Consider the following 13,080-nt stretch of genomic DNA (forward strand, 5'->3'; position numbering starts at 1 on the left):
TATTGATGTTTGAAATGTACTAACTTGTGTTTTCTTCACATCAGGTCAGGTTGTGTGTGTGTTTGCAACATTACGCTCCCATTGAGTACATTTTTGAAGAAAGGGACATCACTGGGAAGGGAGGAGGGAGTGGAGTATGATACATTTTCTTTCCTTGGTGTGCATTTTTTGTGTTTGATACTTTTGGAATTTTGGTTCTTCATGTTGATTTTAAAATGACCTTTTTCATGTTTGAAATGTAATAAGTCGTTTTTTCCTCACAGCAGGTCAACTTGTGTGTGGCTGCAACATTACGCTCCCATTGAGTAGATTTTTGGGGAAAGGGACATCTGTAGCACCACAGGGCAGTGAGGCATGTACGGTGCACAATACGTTTTCCTTCTTTGGCAAGAATTATTTTCTGTTTTATACTTCTGGAATTTTGGTTTTTCATATTGATTTTAAAATGACCTTTTTCATGTTTGAAATGTACTAAGTGGTTTTTTCCTCACAGCAGGTCATCTTGTGTGTGGTTGCAACATTACGCTCCCATTGAGTAGATTTTTGGGGAAAGGGACATCTGTTGCACCACGGGGCAGTGATGCACGTACGGTGTACAATACGTTTTCTTTCTTTGGTAAGAATTATTTTCTGTTTTATAGTTTTCGAATTTTGGTTTTTCATATTGATTTTGAAATGAACTTTTTCATGTATTAAATGTATGAACTCGTTTTTTTCTCACAGCAGGTTGACTTGTGTGTATGGCTGCAACATTACGCTCCCATTGAGTAGATTTTTGGGGAGAGGGACATCTGTTGCACCACAGGGCAGTGAGGCATGTACGGTGCACAATACGTTTTCTTTCTTTGGTAAGAATTATTTTCTGTTTTATACTTTTGGAATTTTGGTTTTTCATATTGATTTTAAAATGACCTTTTTCATGTTTGAAATGTACTAAGTGGTTTTTTCCTCACAGCAGGTCATCTTGTGTGTGGTTGCAACATTACACTCCCATTGAGTAGATTTTTGGGGAAAGGGACATCTGTTGCACCACAGGGCAGTGAGGCACGTGCGGAGCACAATACGTTTTCTAAGTTTGGTAAGAATTATTTTGTGTCTTACACTTTTGGAATTTTGGTTTTTCATATTGATTTTAAAATGACCTTTTTCATGTTTGAAATGTCGTTGTTGTTGTGGTCTTCTGTTCTGAGATTGGTTTGATGCAGCTCTCCATGCTACTCTATACTGTGCAAGCTTCTTCATCTCCCAGTTCCTACTGCAACCTACATCCTTCTGAATCTGCTTAGTGTATTGATCTCTTGGTCTCCCTCTACGACTTTTACCCTCCACGCTGCCCTCCAATGCTAAATTTGTGATCCCTTGATGCCTCAAAACATGTCCTACCAACCGATCCCTTCTTCTAGTCAAGTTGTGCCACAAACTTCTCTTCTCTCCAATCCTATTCAATACCTCCTCATTAGTTACGTGATCTACCCACCTTATCTTCAGCATTCTTCTGTAGCACCACATTTCGAAAGCTTCTATTCTCTTCTTGTCCAAACTGGTTATCGTCCATGTTTCACTTCCATACATGGCTACACTCCATACAAATACTTTCAGAAAGGACTTCCTGACACTTAAATCTATACTCGATGTTAACAAATTTCTCTTCTTCAGAAACGATTTTCTTGTCATTGGCAGTCTACATTTTATATCCTCTCTACTTCGACCATCATCAGTTATTTTACTACCTAAATAGCAAATCTCCTTTACTACTTTAAGTGTCTCATTTCCTAATCTAATCCCCTCAGCATCACCCGATTTAATTTGACTACATTCCATTATCCTCGTTTTGCTTTTGTTGATGTTCATCTTATATCCTCCTTTCAAGACACTGTCCATTCCGTTCAACTGTTCTTCCAAGTCCTTTGCTGTCTCTGACAGAATTACAATGTCATCGGCGAACCTCAAAGTTTTTACTTCTTCTCTATGAATTTTAATACCTACTCCGAATTTTTCTTTTGTTTCCTTTACTGCTTTTTCAATATAAAGATTGAATAACATCGGGGAGAGGCTACAACCCTGTCTCACTCCTTTCCCAACAATTGCTTCCCTTTCATGCCCCTCGACTCTTATAACTGCCATCTGGTTTCTGTACAAATTGTAAATAGCCTTTCGCTCCCTGTGTTTTACCCCTGCCACCTTCAGAATTTTAAAGAGAGTATTCCAGTTAACGTTGTCAAAAGCTTTCTCTAAGTCTACAAATGCTAGAAACGTAGGTTTGCCTTTTCTTAATCTTTCTTCTAAGATATGTTGTAAGGTTAGTATTGCCTCACGTGTTCCAACATTTTTACGGAATCCAAACTGATCTTCCTCGAGGTCCGCTTCTACCAGTTTTTCCATTCGTCTGTAAACAATTCGCGTTAGTATTTTGCAGCTGTGACTTATTAAACTGATAGTTCGGTAATTTTCACATCTGTCAACACCTGCTTCCTTTGGGATTGGAATTATTATATTCTTCTTGAAGTCTGTGGGTATTTCGCCTGTCTCATACATCTTGCTCACCAGATGGTAGAGTTTTGTCATGACTGGCTCTCCCAAGGCCATCAGTAGCTCTAATGGAATGTTGTGTACTCCCGGGGCCTTGTTTCGACTCAGATCTTTCAGTACTCTGTCAAACTCTTCACGCAGTATCTTATCTCCCATTTCATCTTCATCTACATCCTCTTCCATTTCCATAATATTGTCCTCAAGTAAATCGCCCTTGTATAAACCCTCTATATACTCCTTCCACCTTTCTGCCTTCCCTTCTTTGCTTAAAACTGGGTTGCCATCTGAGCTCTTGATATTCATACAAGTGGTTCTCTTCTCTCCAAAGGTCTCTTTAATTTTCCTGTAGGCAGTATCTATCTTACCCCTAGTGAGACAAGCCTCTACATCCTTACATTTATCCTCTAGCCATCTCTGCTTAGCCATTTTGCACTTCCTGTCGATCTCATTTTTGAGAGGTTTGTATTCCTTTTTGCCTGCTTCATTTACTGCATTTTTATATTTTCTCCTTTCATCAATTAAATTCAATATTTCTTCTGTTACCCAAGGATTTCTATTAGCCCTCGTCTTTTTACCTACTTGATCCTCTGCTGCCTTCACTACTTCATCCCTCAGAGCTACCCATTCTTCTTCTACTGTATTTCTTTCCCCCATTCCTGTCAATTGTTCCCTTATGCTCTCCCTGAAACTCTCTACAACCTCTGGTTCTTTCAGTTTATCAAGGTCCCATCTCCTTAAATTCCCGCCTTTTTGCAGTTTCTTCAGTTTCAATCTGCAGTTCATAACCAATAGGTTGTGGTCAGAGTCCACATCTGCCCCTGGAAATGTCTTACAGCTTAAAACCTGGTTCCTAAATCTCTGGCTTACCATTATGTAATCTATCTGATACCTTTTAGTATCTCCAGGATTCTTCCAGGTATACAACCTTCTTTTATGATTCTTGAACCAAATGTTAGCTATGATTAAGTTATGCTCTGTGCAAAATTCTACCAGGCAGCTTCCTCTTTCATCTCTTCCCCCCAATCCATATTCACCTACTATGTTTCCTTCTCTCCCTTTTCCTACTGACGAATTCCAGTCACCCATGACTATTAAATTTTCGTCTCCCTTCACTACCTGAATAATTTCTTTTATCTCGTCATACATATCATCAATTTCTTCATCATCTGCAGAGCTAGTTGGCATATAAACTTGTACTACTGTAGTAGGTATGGGCTTTGTGTCTATCTTGGCCACAATAATGCGTTCACTATGCTGTTTGTAGTAGCTAACCCGCACTCATATTTTTTTATTCAATATTAAACCTACTCCTACATTACCCCTATTTGATTTTGTGTTTATAACCCTGTAATCACCTGACCAAAAGTCTTGTTCCTCCTGCCACCGAACTTCACTAATTCCCACTATATCTAACTTTAACCTATCCATTTCCCATTTTAAATTTTCTAACCTACCTGCCCGATTAAGGGATGTGACATTCCATGCTCCGATCCGTAGAATGCCAGTTTTCTTTCTCCTGATAACGACGTCCTCTTGAGTAGTCCCCGCCCGGAGATCCGAAGGGGGACTACTTTACCTCCGGAATATTTTACCCAAGAGGCGCCACCATCATTTAATCATACAGTAAAGCTGCATGTCCTCAGGAAAAATTACGGCTGTACTTTCCCCCTGCTTTCAGCCGTTCGCAGTACCAGCACAGCAAGGCCGTTTTGGTTAATGTTACAAGGCCAGATCAGTCAATCATCCAGGCTGTTGCCCCTGCAACTACTGAAAAGGCTGCTGCCCCTCTTCAGGAACCACACGTTTGTCTGGCCTCTCAACAGATACCCCTCCGTTGTGGTTGCACCTACGGTACGGCCATCTGTATCGCTGAGGCACGCAAGTCTCCCCACCAACGGCAAGGTTCATGGTTCATGAAATGTACGAACTCGTTTTTTTCTCACAGCTGGTCAACTTGTGGGTGTGGTTGCAACATTAGGCTTCCATTGAGTAGATTTTTGGGGAAAGGGACATCTGTTGCACCACAGGGCAGTGAGGCACGTGCGGAGCATGATACGTATTATTTCTTTGGTAAGAGTTATTTTCTGTTACATAATTTTTGTATTTTGGTTTTTCATATTGATTTTAAAATGACCACTTCCACGTTTGAAATGTACTAACTCGTATTTTTCTCACAGCAGGTCAATGTATGTGTGTGGTTACAACATTACGCTCCCATTGAGTACATTTTGGAGAAAGGGACATCTGTTACACCACAAGGCAGTGAGGCAGATGCAAAGCATGATACATTTCCTTTCTTAGGTTAGCATTTTTTTCTGTTTCAATATTTTGGAATTTTGGGTTTTCATGTTGATTTTAAAATGACCTTTTTCATGTTTGAAATGTACTAACTCGTTTTTTCGTCACAGCAGGTCAACTTGTGTGTGTGGTTGCAACATTGCACTCCCATTGAGTACATTTTGGGGAAAGGGACATCTGTTGCTCAACAGGGCAATGACGCAGCTGCGGAGCACGATACATTTTCTTTCTTTGGTAAGAATTTTTTTCTGTTTTATACTTTTGGAATTTTGGATTTTCGTGTTTATTATAAAAGGACCTTTTTCATGTTAGAAATGAACTAACTCGTTTTTTCCTCATAGCCGGTCATCTTGTGTGTGTGGTTGCAACATTACACTCCCATTGAGTACATTTTGGAGAAAGGGACATCTGATGCACAACAGGGCAATGAGGCAGCTGCGGAGCACGATACATTTTCATGCTTTGGTAAGCATTTTTTTCTGTTTTCTACTTTTGGTATTTTGGATTTTCGTGTTGATTATAAAAGGACCTTTTTCATGTTTGAAATGAACTAACTCGTTTTTTCCTCATAGCAGGTCATCTTGTGTGTGGGGTTGCAACATTACACTCCCATTGAGTACATTTTTATAGAAAGGGACATCTGTTGCACCACAGGGCAGTGAGGCAGCTGCGTAGCAAGATACATTTTCTTTCTTTGGTAACCATTTTTCTCTGTTTTATACTATTGGAATTTTGGTATTTCATGTTGATTTTAAAATGACCTTTTTCATGTTTGAAATGTACTAACTCGTTTTTTTCTCACAGCATGTCAACATGTGTGTGTGGTTGCAACATTAGGCTCCCATAGGGTACATTTTTATAGAAAGGGACATCTGTTGCACCACAGGGCAGTGACTCAGCTGCGGAGCATGATACATTTTCATTCATTGGTAAGAATTTTTTTCTGTTTTATACTTTTGGAATTTAGGTTTTTCATGTTGATTTTAAAATGACCTTTTTCATGTTTGAAATGTACTAACTCGTTTTTTTCTCACAGCATGTCAACTTGTGTGTGTGGTTGCAACATTAGGCTCCCATAGGGTACATTTTTATAGAAAGGGACATCTGTTGCACCACAGGGCAGTGACTCAGCTGCGGAGCATGATACATTTTCATTCATTGGTAAGAATTTTTTTCTGTTTTATACTTTTGGAATTTAGGTTTTTCATGTTGATTTTAAAATGACCTTTTTCATGTTTGAAATGTACTAACTCGTTTTTTTCTCACAGCATGTCAACTTGTGTGTGTGGTTGCAACATTAGGCTCCCATAGGGTACATTTTTATAGAAAGGGACATCTGTTGCACCACAGGGCAGTGACTCAGCTGCGGAGCATGATACATTTTCATTCATTGGTAAGAATTTTTTTCTGTTTTATACTTTTGGAATTTAGGTTTTTCATGTTGATTTTAAAATGACCTTTTTCATGTTTGAAATGTACTAACTCGTTTTTTTCTCACAGCATGTCAACTTGTGTGTGTGGTTGCAACATTAGGCTCCCATAGGGTACATTTTTATAGAAAGGGACATCTGTTGCACCACAGGGCAGTGACTCAGCTGCGGAGCATGATACATTTTCATTCATTGGTAAGAATTTTTTTCTGTTTTATACTTTTGGAATTTAGGTTTTTCATGTTGATTTTAAAATGACCTTTTTCATGTTTGAAATGTACTAACTCGTTTTTTTCTCACAGCATGTCAACTTGTGTGTGTGGTTGCAACATTAGGCTCCCATAGGGTACATTTTTATAGAAAGGGACATCTGTTGCACCACAGGGCAGTGACTCAGCTGCGGAGCATGATACATTTTCATTCATTGGTAAGAATTTTTTTCTGTTTTATACTTTTGGAATTTAGGTTTTTCATGTTGATTTTAAAATGACCTTTTTCATGTTTGAAATGTACTAACTCGTTTTTTTCTCACAGCATGTCAACTTGTGTGTGTGGTTGCAACATTAGGCTCCCATAGGGTACATTTTTATAGAAAGGGACATCTGTTGCACCACAGGGCAGTGACTCAGCTGCGGAGCATGATACATTTTCATTCATTGGTAAGAATTTTTTTCTGTTTTATACTTTTGGAATTTAGGTTTTTCATGTTGATTTTAAAATGACCTTTTTCATGTTTGAAATGTACTAACTCGTTTTTTTCTCACAGCATGTCAACTTGTGTGTGTGGTTGCAACATTAGGCTCCCATAGGGTACATTTTTATAGAAAGGGACATCTGTTGCACCACAGGGCAGTGACTCAGCTGCGGAGCATGATACATTTTCATTCATTGGTAAGAATTTTTTTCTGTTTTATACTTTTGGAATTTAGGTTTTTCATGTTGATTTTAAAATGACCTTTTTCATGTTTGAAATGTACTAACTCGTTTTTTTCTCACAGCATGTCAACTTGTGTGTGTGGTTGCAACATTAGGCTCCCATAGGGTACATTTTTATAGAAAGGGACATCTGTTGCACCACAGGGCAGTGACTCAGCTGCGGAGCATGATACATTTTCATTCATTGGTAAGAATTTTTTTCTGTTTTATACTTTTGGAATTTAGGTTTTTCATGTTGATTTTAAAATGACCTTTTTCATGTTTGAAATGTACTAACTCGTTTTTTTCTCACAGCATGTCAACTTGTGTGTGTGGTTGCAACATTAGGCTCCCATAGGGTACATTTTTATAGAAAGGGACATCTGTTGCACCACAGGGCAGTGACTCAGCTGCGGAGCATGATACATTTTCATTCATTGGTAAGAATTTTTTTCTGTTTTATACTTTTGGAATTTAGGTTTTTCATGTTGATTTTAAAATGACCTTTTTCATGTTTGAAATGTACTAACTCGTTTTTTTCTCACAGCATGTCAACATGTGTGTGTGGTTGCAACATTAGGCTCCCATAGGGTACATTTTTATAGAAAGGGACATCTGTTGCACCACAGGGCAGTGACTCAGCTGCGGAGCATGATACATTTTCATTCATTGGTAAGAATTTTTTTCTGTTTTATACTTTTGGAATTTAGGTTTTTCATGTTGATTTTAAAATGACCTTTTTCATGTTTGAAATGTACTAACTCGTTTTTTTCTCACAGCATGTCAAAATGTGTGTGTGGTTGCAACATTAGGCTCCCATAGGGTACATTTTTATAGAAAGGGACATCTGTTGCACCACAGGGCAGTGACTCAGCTGCGGAGCATGATACATTTTCATTCATTGGTAAGAATTTTTTTCTGTTTTATACTTTTGGAATTTAGGTTTTTCATGTTGATTTTAAAATGACCTTTTTCATGTTTGAAATGTACTAACTCGTTTTTTTCTCACAGCATGTCAACATGTGTGTGTGGTTGCAACATTAGGCTCCCATAGGGTACATTTTTATAGAAAGGGACATCTGTTGCACCACAGGGCAGTGACTCAGCTGCGGAGCATGATACATTTTCATTCATTGGTAAGAATTTTTTTCTGTTTTATACTTTTGGAATTTAGGTTTTTCATGTTGATTTTAAAATGACCTTTTTCATGTTTGAAATGTACTAACTCGTTTTTTTCTCACAGCATGTCAACATGTGTGTGTGGTTGCAACATTAGGCTCCCATAGGGTACATTTTTATAGAAAGGGACATCTGTTGCACCACAGGGCAGTGACTCAGCTGCGGAGCATGATACATTTTCATTCATTGGTAAGAATTTTTTTCTGTTTTATACTTTTGGAATTTAGGTTTTTCATGTTGATTTTAAAATGACCTTTTTCATGTTTGAAATGTACTAACTCGTTTTTTTCTCACAGCATGTCAACATGTGTGTGTGGTTGCAACATTAGGCTCCCATAGGGTACATTTTTATAGAAAGGGACATCTGTTGCACCACAGGGCAGTGACTCAGCTGCGGAGCATGATACATTTTCATTCATTGGTAAGAATTTTTTTCTGTTTTATACTTTTGGAATTTTGGTTTTTCATTTTTATTTTAAAATGACCTTTTTCACGTTTGAAATGTACTAACTCGTTTTCTCCTCATAGCAGGTAAACTTGTGTGTGTGGTTGCAACATTAGGCTCCCATAGGGTACATTTTTATAGAAAGGGACATCTGTTGCACCACAGGGCAGTGACTCAGCTGCGGAGCATGATACATTTTCATTCATTGGTAAGAATTTTTTTCTGTTTTATACTTTTGGAATTTTGGTTTTTCATTTTTATTTTAAAATGACCTTTTTCACGTTTGAAATGTACTAACTCGTTTTCTCCTCATAGCAGGTAAACTTGTGTGTGTGGTTGCAACATTAGGCTCCCATAGGGTACATTTTTATAGAAAGGGACATCTGTTGCACCACAGGGCAGTGACTCAGCTGCGGAGCATGATACATTTTCATTCATTGGTAAGAATTTTTTTCTGTTTTATACTTTTGGAATTTAGGTTTTTCATGTTGATTTTAAAATGACCTTTTTCATGTTTGAAATGTACTAACTCGTTTTTTTCTCACAGCATGTCAACTTGTGTGTGTGGTTGCAACATTAGGCTCCCATAGGGTACATTTTTATAGAAAGGGACATCTGTTGCACCACAGGGCAGTGACTCAGCTGCGGAGCATGATACATTTTCTTTCATTGGTAAGAATTTTTTTCTGTTTTATACTTTTGGAATTTAGGTTTTTCATGTTGATTTTAAAATGACCTTTTTCATGTTTGAAATGTACTAACTCGTTTTTTTCTCACAGCATGTCAACTTGTGTGTGTGGTTGCAACATTAGGCTCCCATAGGGTACATTTTTATAGAAAGGGACATCTGTTGCACCACAGGGCAGTGACTCAGCTGCGGAGCATGATACATTTTCATTCATTGGTAAGAATTTTTTTCTGTTTTATACTTTTGGAATTTAGGTTTTTCATGTTGATTTTAAAATGACCTTTTTCATGTTTGAAATGTACTAACTCGTTTTTTTCTCACAGCATGTCAACTTGTGTGTGTGGTTGCAACATTAGGCTCCCATAGGGTACATTTTTATAGAAAGGGACATCTGTTGCACCACAGGGCAGTGACTCAGCTGCGGAGCATGATACATTTTCATTCATTGGTAAGAATTTTTTTCTGTTTTATACTTTTGGAATTTAGGTTTTTCATGTTGATTTTAAAATGACCTTTTTCATGTTTGAAATGTACTAACTCGTTTTTTTCTCACAGCATGTCAACATGTGTGTGTGGTTGCAACATTAGGCTCCCATAGGGTACATTTTTATAGAAAGGGACATCTGTTGCACCACAGGGCAGTGACTCAGCTGCGGAGCATGATACATTTTCATTCATTGGTAAGAATTTTTTTCTGTTTTATACTTTTGGAATTTTGGTTTTTCATGTTGATTTTAAAATGACCTTTTTCGTGTTTGAAATGTACTAACTCGTTTTTTTCTCACAGCATGTCAACTTGTGTGTGTGGTTGCAACATTAGGCTCCCATAGGGTACATTTTTATAGAAAGGGACATCTGTTGCACCACAGGGCAGTGACTCAGCTGCGGAGCATGATACATTTTCATTCATTGGTAAGAATTTTTTTCTGTTTTATACTTTTGGAATTTTGGTTTTTCATTTTGATTTTAAAATGACCTTTTTCACGTTTGAAATGTACTAACTCGTTTTCTCCTCATAGCAGGTAAACTTGTGTGTGTGGTTGCAACATTAGGCTCCCATAGGGTACATTTTTATAGAAAGGGACATCTGTTGCACCACAGGGCAGTGACTCAGCTGCGGAGCATGATACATTTTCATTCATTGGTAAGAATTTTTTTCTGTTTTATACTTTTGGAATTTAGGTTTTTCATGTTGATTTTAAAATGACCTTTTTCATGTTTGAAATGTACTAACTCGTTTTTTTCTCACAGCATGTCAACATGTGTGTGTGGTTGCAACATTAGGCTCCCATAGGGTACATTTTTATAGAAAGGGACATCTGTTGCACCACAGGGCAGTGACTCAGCTGCGGAGCATGATACATTTTCATTCATTGGTAAGAATTTTTTTCTGTTTTATACTTTTGGAATTTAGGTTTTTCATGTTGATTTTAAAATGACCTTTTTCATGTTTGAAATGTACTAACTCGTTTTTTTCTCACAGCATGTCAACATGTGTGTGTGGTTGCAACATTAGGCTCCCATAGGGTACATTTTTATAGAAAGGGACATCTGTTGCACCACAGGGCAGTGACTCAGCTGCGGAGCATGATACATTTTCATTCATTGGTAAGAATTTTTTTCTGTTTTATACTTTTGGAATTTAGGTTTTTCATGTTGATTTTAAAATGACCTTTTTCGTGTTTGAAATGTACTAACTCGTTTTTTTCTCACAGCATGTCAACATGTGTGTGTGGTTGCAACATTAGGCTCCCATAGGGTACATTTTTATAGAAAGGGACATCTGTTGCACCACAGGGCAGTGACTCAGCTGCGGAGCATGATACATTTTCATTCATTGGTAAGAATTTTTTTCTGTTTTATACTTTTGGAATTTTGGTTTTTCATGTTGATTTTAAAATGACCTTTTTCGTGTTTGAAATGTTCTAACTCGTTTTTTTCTCACAGCATGTCAACTTGTGTGTGTGGTTGCAACATTAGGCTCCCATAGGGTACATTTTTATAGAAAGGGACATCTGTTGCACCACAGGGCAGTGACTCAGCTGCGGAGCATGATACATTTTCATTCATTGGTAAGAATTTTTTTCTGTTTTATACTTTTGGAATTTAGGTTTTTCATGTTGATTTTAAAATGACCTTTTTCATGTTTGAAATGTACTAACTCGTTTTTTTCTCACAGCATGTCAACATGTGTGTGTGGTTGCAACATTAGGCTCCCATAGGGTACATTTTTATAGAAAGGGACATCTGTTGCACCACAGGGCAGTGACTCAGCTGCGGAGCATGATACATTTTCTTTCATTGGTAAGAATTTTTTTCTGTTTTATACTTTTGGAATTTTGGTTTTTCATGTTGATTTTAAAATGACCTTTTTCGTGTTTGAAATGTACTAACTCGTTTTTTTCTCACAGCATGTCAACTTGTGTGTGTGGTTGCAACATTAGGCTCCCATAGGGTACATTTTTATAGAAAGGGACATCTGTTGCACCACAGGGCAGTGACTCAGCTGCGGAGCATGATACATTTTCTTTCATTGGTAAGAATTTTTTTCTGTTTTATACTTTTGGAATTTTGGTTTTTCATGTTGATTTTAAAATGACCTTTTTCGTGTTTGAAATGTACTAACTCGTTTTTTTCTCACAGCATGTCAACTTGTGTGTGTGGTTGCAACATTAGGCTCCCATAGGGTACATTTTTATAGAAAGGGACATCTGTTGCACCACAGGGCAGTGACTCAGCTGCGGAGCATGATACATTTTCTTTCATTGGTAAGAATTTTTTTCTGTTTTATACTTTTGGAATTTTGGTTTTTCATGTTGATTTTAAAATGACCTTTTTCGTGTTTGAAATGTACTAACTCGTTTTTTTCTCACAGCATGTCAACTTGTGTGTGTGGTTGCAACATTAGGCTCCCATAGGGTACATTTTTATAGAAAGGGACATCTGTTGCACCACAGGGCAGTGACTCAGCTGCGGAGCATGATACATTTTCTTTCATTGGTAAGAATTTTTTTCTGTTTTATACTTTTGGAATTTTGGTTTTTCATGTTGATTTTAAAATGACCTTTTTCGTGTTTGAAATGTACTAACTCGTTTTTTTCTCACAGCATGTCAACTTGTGTGTGTGGTTGCAACATTAGGCTCCCATAGGGTACATTTTTATAGAAAGGGACATCTGTTGCACCACAGGGCAGTGACTCAGCTGCGGAGCATGATACATTTTCATTCATTGGTAAGAATTTTTTTCTGTTTTATACTTTTGGAATTTAGGTTTTTCATGTTGATTTTAAAATGACCTTTTTCATGTTTGAAATGTACTAACTCGTTTTTTTCTCACAGCATGTCAACATGTGTGTGTGGTTGCAACATTAGGCTCCCATAGGGTACATTTTTATAGAAAGGGACATCTGTTGCACCACAGGGCAGTGACTCAGCTGCGGAGCATGATACATTTTCATTCATTGGTAAGAATTTTTTTCTGTTTTATACTTTTGGAATTTAGGTTTTTCATGTTGATTTTAAAATGACCTTTTTCATGTTTGAAATGTACTAACTCGTTTTTTTCTCACAGCATGTCAACATGTGTGTGTGGTTGC

This window comes from Schistocerca americana, chromosome 4, assembly GCF_021461395.2.
Source record: "Schistocerca americana isolate TAMUIC-IGC-003095 chromosome 4, iqSchAmer2.1, whole genome shotgun sequence".
Classification (NCBI taxonomy): Eukaryota; Metazoa; Arthropoda; class Insecta; order Orthoptera; family Acrididae; genus Schistocerca; species Schistocerca americana.